This window comes from Corapipo altera, unplaced genomic scaffold (genome assembly GCF_003945725.1).
Source record: "Corapipo altera isolate COAL_440 unplaced genomic scaffold, ASM394572v1 127055, whole genome shotgun sequence".
NCBI lineage: Eukaryota > Metazoa > Chordata > Aves > Passeriformes > Pipridae > Corapipo > Corapipo altera.
Window position 1 is genome coordinate 939 of NW_020885546.1, and position 11496 is coordinate 12434.

Here is an 11496-nt window from a genome sequence, read left to right on the forward strand (position 1 = left end):
GATTTTGCAGAGTTTGTTTTCCTGGGGCTGTTCCTTACTGAGATGTCTTTGAAGATGTATGGACTGGGGCCAAGGAACTACTTCCACTCTTCATTCAACTGCTTTGACTTTGGGGTGAGTAAGATGAATCACAGAAGACTTTGGGTTGGAAGGGAACTTAAAATCATCCCTTCCACAGTCAGGGACACCTTCCACTAGCCCAGGTTGCTCCAAGCCCTGTCCAACCTGGCCTTGGGCACTTCCAGGGATGGGGCAGCCCCAGCTTCTCTGGGCAACCTGTGCCAGGGCCTCCCCACCCTCACAGGGAAGAATTCCTTCCCTATATCAAATCTAAGCATGAAACCATTCCCTCTTGTCCTGGCACTCCATGTCCTTGAAAAAAGTCCCTGTGTGGCTCTGCTGTCATCCAGCAGGATGGGCATTCCAGGGTGGGTGTGGCAATCCAAGGGAAATGGTGCTGGGAGTGTTTCTTCTGCAGGGAGCAGTGGTTGCATAAATTAACTGCAGTTAAACACATTAAGCTTCTCTTCCTTATCATCCTTTTTTGAGGCAAAGTGACAGCGGGGGTTTCATTTCCTCAGAAACTCCGGGGTGTTCCAACGCTCTGATTGCCCGGGGAGATTCTCCCTCCCATTTCAGTGAGGTGATTGAAAGACAAAAAATGGACAAAAACCCCACACATCTTCCTGCTCATCTCCTCTGTCATCCCTTGAACGGCCTTTCCCTCAAGATGCACAGGCAGCTCTTTGCAGTGCCCAGAAGGAGAAGAGTAAACCCATGATTTGTGACGGGAAGGCAATAACCCACATCCAGAGTCAGAGAATCATGGAATCAGCTGGGCTGGAAGGGACATCAGAGATCATCCAGTCCAACCCTTGATCCAACCCCACCGTGGTTCCCAGCCCATGGCACTGATGCCACATCCAGTCTTGTCTTAAAAACCTCCAGGGACGGAGAATCTACCCCTTCCCTGGGCAGCCCATTCCAATGGCTGAGCACCCTCTCTGAAAAGAAATTCTTCCTAATATCCAACCTAACCCTCCCCTGGCACAGCTGAAGACCGAGCCCTCTTGTCTTGCTGATGGTTGCCTGGGAAAAGAGACCAACCCCCCCCTGGCTCCCCCCTCCTGTCAGGGAGCTGTAGAGAGTGAGGAGGTCTCCCCTGAGCCTCCTCTTCTCCAGGCTGAACAGTCTCAGCTCCCTCAGCCTCTCCTCACAGCACTTGTGCTCCAGTCCCTTCACCAGCCTTGTTGCTCTTCTCTGGACCTGCTCCAGGACCTCAATGTCCTTCCTGAACTGAGGGGCCCAGAACTGGACACAGTTCCAGGCTCAAACTACAGCTCTGAAGTGTGAATAGTGGGGCTGCTTTTGGCTCCATCTAACAAAGGACATGGTGTGTGGATGGTAATTTATTCATTAAAAGCTATTAGGCTGTAATCTGTCCTCACAGAGGATAACTTGGCTCTTATCTTCAGTGTGGGCAGAGCAGGATTGGGGCTGGGAGGTTTCTGTACCAAAGCAGATATGAAGCTCTCAATCCAGCCAGGGGCAAGGGGAGAACAGTTCAGGTCACTGTGCACGTCATCCAGCCCTGCTCTCTAAGATTCAGTCTGCTGGTTCTACTGTTTGTCTGTCAGAATGCTGGGAGTGACTCTCCTCCCCCACGGAGCAAAATTCCCTCGAGGGAGGAGGAATTCTCACCTTCAGGAAGTGACCTCTCCTCAATCCAAGGCTAGGAGTAGAAACAACTCACTCTCTTCTTGGCTGGAAAGCTCAGAGTGAACTGACTTTGAGATGAAAGCCCCCAGCTCAGGGATCACCTGTGTGGGAAAAATCCCTCTTTTAAATTTAGGAAGAAGACATAAACTCAGGGAACAAAGAAACAAGGAAGAATTTATTCAGCGTGCCAGGTCTTTCTCTCACTGAATTTCCAGGGAAAAAGACCATTTGGATTTAAATTCCACACATTTTATAGTTTCACAAAATCCCACCCTTTTTCAGATAAGTTTAATATATTCACTTTTACCTAAAAAGGTTTCTTTTCTCTGAAAAGGGGCTTTCCCTTTATTCCAATTGGCTGTGAGCCATCCCCTGTCAAAGATGATGGATCTTCCTTTGTTCTTAGCCCAAAGAGAAAAGGAACCTCGTGTGCAACATGGCCCCAAAAGATTTTAATTTTTGAGAACTTTTACATGGCCCTTATCTGGCTGAAAATGACCCTGATACCCAAGTTCAGTCTGTGGAACTTGGATATCTTACAACTTCACATTATGCCTATATATGTATATATGAACCGTATTTTTATTTCTCATAATATAAAAACCTTATTTTTATTTCTCATATCACTGCCTTGTTTAAATTCCCTGGTAACAGGCTGATGTCTCTCACCAATGGATTAGGTGAGCTCCAAGCCGGCTGTGAGTTTCCTTGGATCCCTGTGTCCGGGATGCTCCTCCCACAACCAGCCCTTGCACCTGCCAGTCAGGGACAGGTGATTTAGGAGCTTGCACTCGGCCAAAGACAAACCCCCCAGCGTCTCTCTGTGTTTGTGCAGCGCTGGCAACGAGCTCTGAGAGTGTTTCCCAGGAGGTTCAAGCTGTTGATCTGTTTTTAATTCTTCCTCCTTCGGAGAATCCGCAGGGATCCTACTTCTGGTTATATTTCTTCCTCCTCACCCACCTTCCAGCCCCCAGAACATCACATAGATCTGTAGCCAGTTTAGTCTGACAAACCGTCAAGACGAAACCATTCAAATGCAAAACGCGAAACAACAAATCAGAGCAACATCAGCCTTGGGAGTCCCAGTCCAGAGGGGTCTCCTGTGAAACGGGCTCCCAGGAGGCCCTGCTGGGATGCCGAGATAATTAATTATCAGTGTAACATGTGGAAGGTCCAAGGGAAGGGTTTTGCTGATTCACGAGGGATTCCCAAGAGTGAGAAACTGCGGGAGAGAAGTTTTAGCTCCTTCTTTTTCGGATGGGACAAAAGGGATGAGCAACTGCCGTGTACCTGATTTTTTTTTTTTTTTTTGAAGCTCGGGGCACAGCGTTTCTTGCAGGTATCAGACCCAGCCCTGGCTCCCTGTTAACATTCCCTCCCCCGGCACAAACCAGCTGCTTGCTGGGTTCTGCTGAGAGGGTTTATGGTGTGTTTTGCCCACCCGGGGACCAGGGGCAGTGGGAGCTCTGAGATGCCGGGTTAATGTGAGCAATAACAGCAATTGGCAGCGAAATGCCTGTTTTATCTTATTAACTGTGCAGCAACCTGCGCGGAGATAATTGCCCTTTCCGGCTGTGCTTAACCCATTGCTGCTTTGTCCTTTTGGTAATGAAGGATTTCTCAGAAGGTTTTTTTTTCCCGTTGCTCCGGGTTAATTCCCTGCCGTCCTTAAACCCCCCAGCCAAAACAAAACAGGACTTAAAAAAATCCACCTCGATTTGGGACGACTTTGTCAATCCCCCGAGGCAGCTGGTTGGATGTGTGTGCTGGAGGCTTTGCGGGGTCTCACAACAGCAATTGCTTTAATTGCCCTCCTAAACACTCTCAGTTGCCAGAAGTTTCTGGTGGATCTCACCCGGAGCTTCGCTGTTCTGCTGCAGGTGAAGATTTTTGGTCCTGCTGATGGGCAGGGAAGGACGGGGCAGTGCCCCCCTGGATCTCTGCACAGACCCACTCTGTGGGGTGGGAAAACGAAGTGTTGGCATTTGCAGTTGAGCCAGTGTTAAAAAAATTACAATAATAAAGCACAGTGTCATTCCAAAAAGGTTATTTTAAGGTAGTTTGATTGCTGGAGAAAAAGGAATAAGTTCCTGACTGTGTATGGGAGATCCCAATGTGTTCTGCTGCTGGGTATTGCCCTTTTTCAGTCTGGGCTGCAGAAAGTTGGGATAAGGATTTCCAGTGGTAAAATTAGGGATTTCCAGTGTTCTTGGTTAAATTAGGGATTTCCAGTGCTCTTGGCCAATTTATGATTTTCCTGAAGTTTTCCTAAGAAAACCATCACAGCCTGAGCTCTGATTCCTGGGCTTTCCTCGGCCTCACAACAGAGAAATAAGGAGAAGTTTTGCCTTATGGATATTAAAAAACACAACCTTTTTTCTTGCAGGTCATTGTGGGAAGTATATTTGAAGTCATTTGGGCTGCAGTGAAACCAGGAACCTCATTTGGCATCAGTGTATTGAGGGCACTTCGACTGCTGAGGATTTTCAAAGTAACAAAGTAAGTCCAGCTCCCTTTTCACTTTCACAGTAGCCTTCTAGCACCACATGAAATCTGGATTACCAACCCCACAGCAAGGAGGAGTGGTTTTGTTGATATTTTTATTTATCTATATTTTTATTAATTATTTATATTTATAAAAAATAAATAAATAAGTAAATAAATAACCAGAAGCTGGAGGGGAAAAAAACCCCCAAAACTATGCCCCAAACCCCTGGTTTTGCTGGTACAAAAGCCTGTCCTGACATGTCATTAGGATGGTCCTGATGGGAGCAGGAGCAGAAGGGAACTGCAGATGCAGAATTGCCCTTTTCCTCGGCTGGGCAATGGAGGTTTCTGGCAGCTGGAAATTTTGGGAGTTCCTGAGCCTGTATTTGCATCCACAAAGATTTTTAACAGCCCTTTTTTCCCCCCAGCCTCCTGTACAGGCTTTTCTGCCCTTGGGCAGAGGGTTCCACAGTGTAATGATGGGCTGCAGGAAAATATCCTTTTTTTGCTTTGTTTCTGGGCTTGTTTAAAACAAAAACCTCATTATGTTCCCCCTTAACTCTTGTGGTAAAAGAAACAAATTCCTTATTGACTTTCTAAGTCCCATCAGCTGCTCGCTGTCCTCATCTGCTGCTCCTGAAGGATTTGGGAGCTGGAAAACCAAATACCCTGGGTATTGCTGGCTGCTAAATCCTGCTGCCTGAGCCCCTGTGTTGACACAAATAGGCAGAGTTTTGCTGCTGCCTGTGCTGTGTCTGCTCAGGGCACGTCTGGGAGGTTGAATTTTCACTGGAGTTGTGTTGCCACAGCTTTTCCCTTGTTTTTGTGCTCCTGCCTCACGTTAATGTGCTCTGGCATCAGCAAACAGCTCCTGTGCCATTTAGAAACCCATCTAGAGCCATTTCTGCAGGCTTTCCAAGCCCTGGTGTACAAATTGATGACATATTTAGGTGCCCCTGCTGTTGTTTTCCACCTTATTTTTTTTCCACCGTTTCCTCCTCGGCTCTCCCTTCTTTCCATCACTCCCTTAACGCTCCTTGGCTTGAAGGAACAGGAGGAGGAATAAGAACTCCTGCCAAAAACACCCCTCGTGCACAACTGCCTGAAATAAATAAGGCCCAGGTGATGGCACTGGAACAAACCAATCATTGGAAGTCACTAGGAGCTTTGGCAGCTGTTTGAAGGTCCAGGTTTTGTTGGCTCTGGGGGGTTTGCTGGTTTGTATCTGTTCAGGATTGTGCAGATCCCAGATTTGTGTGTGATGCAGTGTCAGCTGTTGTACTCCAGGAAAAAGGGGATGGAAACATTAAGTTTCTGTGATTGTCTGGTAAAATAGGTGGGTACCTGCACCAAAAAATGTCACTGTAGTTTACCTTTGCACTAATCTTATGTATGGGAAGCTCCTGGTTTTGTAGGAAATTCAGAGCAATGAATCATCAGCAGATAATTTTATCCCCAGCTACTGAGATTTGTTGTGTCTGATTGTGTGTTGTGCTTTTTCAAAATTCTGGCCATTTTTGGAAGGTAAAATCTTATTTTTTTTGTGAGTTTTGACTATTCCTTTTAGCCAGTAGGATCGAGGGATGAATCACAAGAACTGTTTAGTTTGAAAAAGATCTTTAAGACCTTCAAGAGCATCGAATTCAACCGTTCCCCCAGCACTGCCAAGGCCACCACTAACCCCTGTCCCCAAGGGCCACATCCACACAGCTTTTAAGTCCCTGCAGGGATGGTGACTCCCCCACTGCCTTGGGCAGCTGTGCCAGGCCTGGACAAGCCTTTCAGTGAAGAACTTTTCCCTGATATCCACCCTAACCCTCCCCTGGCACAGTTTGAGGCTGTTCCCTCTTGTCCTATTGCTCGTTTCTCAGGAGAATAGATTTAACTCAACAAACCGAGCCCGGGGCTCCCCCTTTCTCAGGACATCAGTGACTTTGTCACCCCCTTGATCCTGATGTTCCCTTGACCTGATTGTGTGGAATTTTCACCTGATACGACAGGAATGTGCTCGTTGCGTGACCAGCAGCCACGTCCCTGCAGCTCCCACGGGATGATCCCACATTATCCCGGGGTTTGAGCTGCACAGCTCAGTCCTCTCATGACTCATGAGAGCCACCAAAGTGCTGCCACCAGGCACAGATTCTGCCCACACTCTCTCATTGCAGCCTTTGCTGTGAGAACACCCTGACCCTCAGTAGTTTCCTGTCTCCTTTTTCAATCTCTTCCATAGGAATTTCTCTCTGCAACTCCCTGCTCTGGTTTATTTTCCCTCCACGTTCAGCAGAAGCCAATTGCAGTCCCAGAATCCCAGAATGTTCTCATTTGGAAGGGACCCCCAAGGATCATCAAGTCTAACTCTCGACTGAATGGCCCAAAACAGGGGATTGAACCTGACCTTGGTGTTCTTAGAACCAAGTTTGAACCAACTGAGCTAAACTCAGTCCTCCTGCTTTGGATAATCAGTGGGATTATCCAATTATTACTTTGATTCCTGCATCCCAAATCAGTGTGACCATGGACAGAAAATTGTGCTTTGAATAACCAGTGGGATGAGACCTTTTCAATCCCAGTCTTAAATCCAAGTGACCATGGACAGCAAGAGTTAAAAAGTGAAATTCCAGCCGGCCTGAAAGGTGCCAGCAGGATCCACCAGGAGGGGATACAGACTGAGAGGGGCTAAAATTCAGCAGGGAGGACAAGGGCAAACCAGCTTCATGTGCTTGTCTTTGCCATGGCAGAACTGAACAGGGACTGACGTTGCAGAAATGCAGCTCCTCAGAATATCCTGGTGCTCTGGGTCAGGGTTTGGTGTTGAGCTATTCCAGGACAAGGTAGAGCCTCCAGCTCCCATGGATTTTGGGTCCAGTTGTGTTCCCTGTGAGGTGTGAAGCCCTTGGATGAGGCAGGTTTGGTCTGAAGCTGCTGTGTCCAGCAGGGGAGAGCTGTGGGAGCAGCAAATCCTCCCTCTCCAAGGAAAGCAGCCCAGCCCCTTTTGCTTTGGGACTGACCCTGAGCAGGTTTGGTCGCAACATTTCCACTGGGGATATTCTCCTGAGAGACCAAAGTTTATCCTGAAACCTCTGTCACTGTATTATGGAAGTCAATTTTCTTGGAATGGGAGTGTAACATCCTACTTCTCCTGGGATGGATGTGGTTGCATCACCCCCAGCACAGAGGAACATGGGGTGGTTCAGTCCTCCCAGCTACACCTGGGGGAAGGAAGAGGGGGAAAACAGACAAAGGAAAGGGGATGGTGACTCCAGCTCTTAGCTTCTCTCCCCATCAGCAGATCTGACAAATCCATGGGCTTCCTTCTGCTGGGGACCCACAGCCACACTGCAGGAATGGGCTCAGGGTGTGGATCCAACCCCAAACTGCAGCAGGAGGACACTCAGGGCAGGCATTCAGCTCTGCAGGGCAGCTCCCAGTGCCAGGCAGTGGAAATGAGAGAGGCCACTGGAGAAAAAGAGGGAAAAATTCCTCCCCCATGGCCTCAGACTCCCAACTTTGAGCAGAGGACACGTGAAATGGCTCCAAATCCCTCCTTTCCCACTGCCTGTTCCGACCCCGTTGTTCCACAAGAATCTGGGCCCAAAAGGAGCTCGTCAAAGAGCTGCACAGCTCTTTCTGCATTTCCTGACTCATTAGTTTTCCTAATATAAACCTCCCTGCCTGTTCTCAGCAGGGCAATAAAGGCAGGAAAGAGCTGTTTCCAAGACCCTTCCCAGCACTGCCATCACTCCACGTTCCTGCCTGTGGGTGTGCCAGGAGCTGCCTCCGGGCACAGGGGAGGCAAAACCAAACCATCTTCTCTATCTGGCCAGATGTGACTTGGATGTGTCAGTCAAGATTCAGGCTGAGCCTGAATTCCCTCTTGCCACGTTGGAATTATCATCCTGGATTTGTTCTCCCCCCTCCAAGGCTCTGTCCTGAACACCTGAATTTCCCCCCACCAAAGGCATGGCTGGGCACTGATGTGGGTGTGAAACTCCTACAGGAGTGTCTAAATATGTGGGAATTTAAATCCACTGGTTGATACTGGCTTTGGATGGGTTGGAAGGACACACCACAGAGATGTCCTGGTGGGAATGAGGTGTTTTTTCCTGATTTGTGTGTTATGGAGAGCTGGATTCACTGTTCCCACCTTCAGTGTCACCTTCATGATGTTGATAGATTTTTGATACCCGTGATGATTCGGGGCATTTTAGTTCTCATCTGGCTGCTGTGCTGGATGAGAAGATGCCAGAAGGTCAAAATCTATCCCAGGAAAGGGGATAGAGGAGGAACTAACCCAAACATTCACTGCACACAACTCAGTGTGGGTGCACACACACCAAGTGACCACCTCTGCCCTCAGGATTCTCCAAGAGATTTTCCACTCCATGAGCTGTGTTTTCCAACAGCAGAAGGGAGCTTAAAGAGGCTGATATTCCTTGTCATTCTTCTCCTGTTTTATAGTAAGAAAATCACAGAGTCAGGTTGGAAAAGACCTTCAAGATCATCAAGCCCAGCTGTTGGCCAGCACTGCCAAGGCCACCACTGGCCCACGTCCCCAAGTGCCACATCCACAGGGCTTTTAAATCCCTGCAGGGATGGGCACTCCACCACTGCCCTGGGCAGCTGTGCCAATGCCTGACCACCCTTTCCAGGAAGGAATGCTGCCTTAATATCCAACCTAAACCTCCCCTGGGCCACTCGAGGCCGTTTCCTCTCATCCTATTGCTCGGGAGATAATTCGTATTTGTTTCTCACCAAAGGCTCTTCCCCCACTCACGTTCTCTCTTGGCTGCTCTGATCTCCAACACAGGTACTGGAATTCCCTGAGGAATCTGGTGGTCTCCTTGCTGAACTCCATGAAGTCCATCATCAGTTTGCTTTTCCTGCTGTTCCTGTTCATCGTGGTGTTTGCTCTGCTGGGGATGCAGCTCTTTGGAGGACAGTAAGTCTAATTATTCATCCTGGGGCTGCAGGGCTGGAAGGGTCACATCCTGCTGCACTCTCAGTCTTCCTGGGCTGCTGAGACGTTCATAGGAAAATAGTTCCTGTTCCAGTGGGTTTACCTGGAGCTGAACTCTTCCCTAAGAAAGAACAACCCTAATTCAAAGCCCCCTTTGTCATCCCACAGTCCCCACATACCCCCATAAAGAAACAGGCCTGGGGAAGGCATCACTTTTTATTGAGGGAAAGGCAAATTCTTTCCCTGATATCCAGGGTGACAATGTATTTATTCACTTGGAATATTTTTCTGCTGGAAAACATGGTGCTGTTGAATCTGATTATTCTCATTAGAAATGCCACTTGTGGTGAATTTTCCAGCACGAAATATCACAGCATTATCATTTAAACCCCAGCATCGACTCTGAAATGAAATAACACGGGTTTATTTGGTCTTTTTTTTTTTTTTTTCCCCTCAGTCAATTGCTATTATATCTTTAAAATATTAAAAAGAAATTATCTACTAAGAGGGTAATTTCAATTTGGGCTTTCGCACCGGAGGACGAAAACTTCTTGGAATGGGTTGTTTGGCAAAAATCATTTGAGATTTGGATTGTTCATTTTAATTGTGGCTGCAAACGAATTTCGAAGCATCCGACTTTTCTCTGGGAATGAGACTGAGTTACTGCTAATGATCCTGTTGAGCACCTTCTGAGAGACACCGTGTTCCCTGCTGTGCTTGCCTGGGCTCTTACTGCCAGGTGGAACAAATGCTACTCCCTGACTGGGTTTCTGGGACGTTCCAGGGGATTAGGAGATGCCTGGGAGCTGCCTGGCCCTCACTGCTCCGCTTTTGGTTTCTCCCTTCTCTCCAGGTTCAATTTCCAAGACGAAACTCCGACCACGAATTTCGACACCTTCCCCGCCGCCATCCTCACCGTGTTCCAGGTAAAGCCACACCTTGGCCTGGGGCAGGGTTAGAAGAGGAATTCCTGGGCATCTCCTCTTGCTTGTGGAAGGCAAAAGAGGTCCTCAAAAATCTGTGGGATTTAGGAAAGAAATCCTTCCTTTTCACGTGTTTTGCTTCGCTGCTCGATCAACACATCATTAAAAAAATCAAATTAAAAATCAATGCTGTGGAATTAAAGAAAAGTAGAACAAAAGATTTTTTGCTAGGAGGAAAAAATATTGATAAAATAGATATTTCTGTGCTATTCTTAAAGTCTGTGTGTGCCCAGGCTGTTGTCTCCCAGCCCTGGGATGGCAGCTCTGGCTTGTGGATCCTGGAATGAGCCAGTGCTTGACCTGCTGCACTTTTGCCATAATTTAATGAGCAGAGAGGCCTGAGGGAGCTGCAGGCAGCAGGGAAATAATGCAGGATTTGGCCCAGTAATAAGTCCAGAGAAGTTAATGCTGGGTGAGAATTGCCTTCCACGAGAGAGGCACCGGCCTCGGGCGAGTTCGGGAGATGGCGGGAGGGACTCGCAGCTCTGGGAGATGCTGGGATTGAAAAGCTTCACTTTGCAGCTGTTTTCTTTGTATCTTTTTTAAATACAATTTTTGTATTTAATTTTGTATTTTTTAAATAAAATTTTTGTATTTAAAAACCCCAATTTTTTAAAAAAACAAAACAAAACAATTGTTTTTTTAAAAACAATCACTTCAGGTGTTCCAGTAAAAGCTGGGGCTGCTGCTCCTGGGTCTGTGGAACCCGCCCAGCATTTGTAACCTCATCCCACCCAAACTCCTGGGGTGGGCTCGAGCTGAGCCCAACTTACACACAACTCAGCGAGGTTTAACTCAGGTATTTTGTATTTTAGTGTCATGGCCCAAAAAGGGCAAAAAAAGAGGGGGATTGATGATGATTTTTGGATTAACACAAAGAATCTAAAAGCAAACGTGTCCTGTGAGCTCTTCCCGTGGGTGTTGCTTCTCCCCCAGCTGGGGAGCAGGTTCTGCCCTGACCTCCAGGATACTGCAAATTCATATTTGCACAGGATTTTAGTGCTCACCCAAGAAAGGGCTTAAAGATACAAAAAGGTATTGCCACCGAGCAGGAACTAAGCCCCAGTCAGGCTCGGGAATGTTGATGGGATTTTGCTTTGGGAATACGGTTGTCCATGAGAATATTTAGCTGAAATATTTCCTTGAGATAAATATGGGGTGAAGGAAAACACTGTTGGGTTTAGGACATTTGTCCAGAATGTCAGAGCTGTGAATTAAAACCAGCAAAACCCAACAGCACTGGGTTAACTCAGTGCAGCCTCCCAGAGGCATTTGGATAATAAAAATAATAATAGCAATAACAATAACATAATTTTTACATTACTTGATTATTATAATTACATACCACAC

The 11496-nt window shown here is 47.4% G+C and overlaps 1 long non-coding RNA gene across 1 annotated transcript; it reads left to right on the forward strand.

The window, feature by feature from the left end:
* Window positions 1-4113: 4113 nt before the first annotated feature.
* LOC113940593 lies at window positions 4114-10089 on the forward strand. Its single transcript, XR_003525488.1, has 3 exons — window positions 4114-4218; window positions 9014-9145; window positions 10017-10089. It is a non-coding gene; the product is annotated as an uncharacterized LOC113940593 (long non-coding RNA).
* Window positions 10090-11496: the final 1407 nt, after the last annotated feature.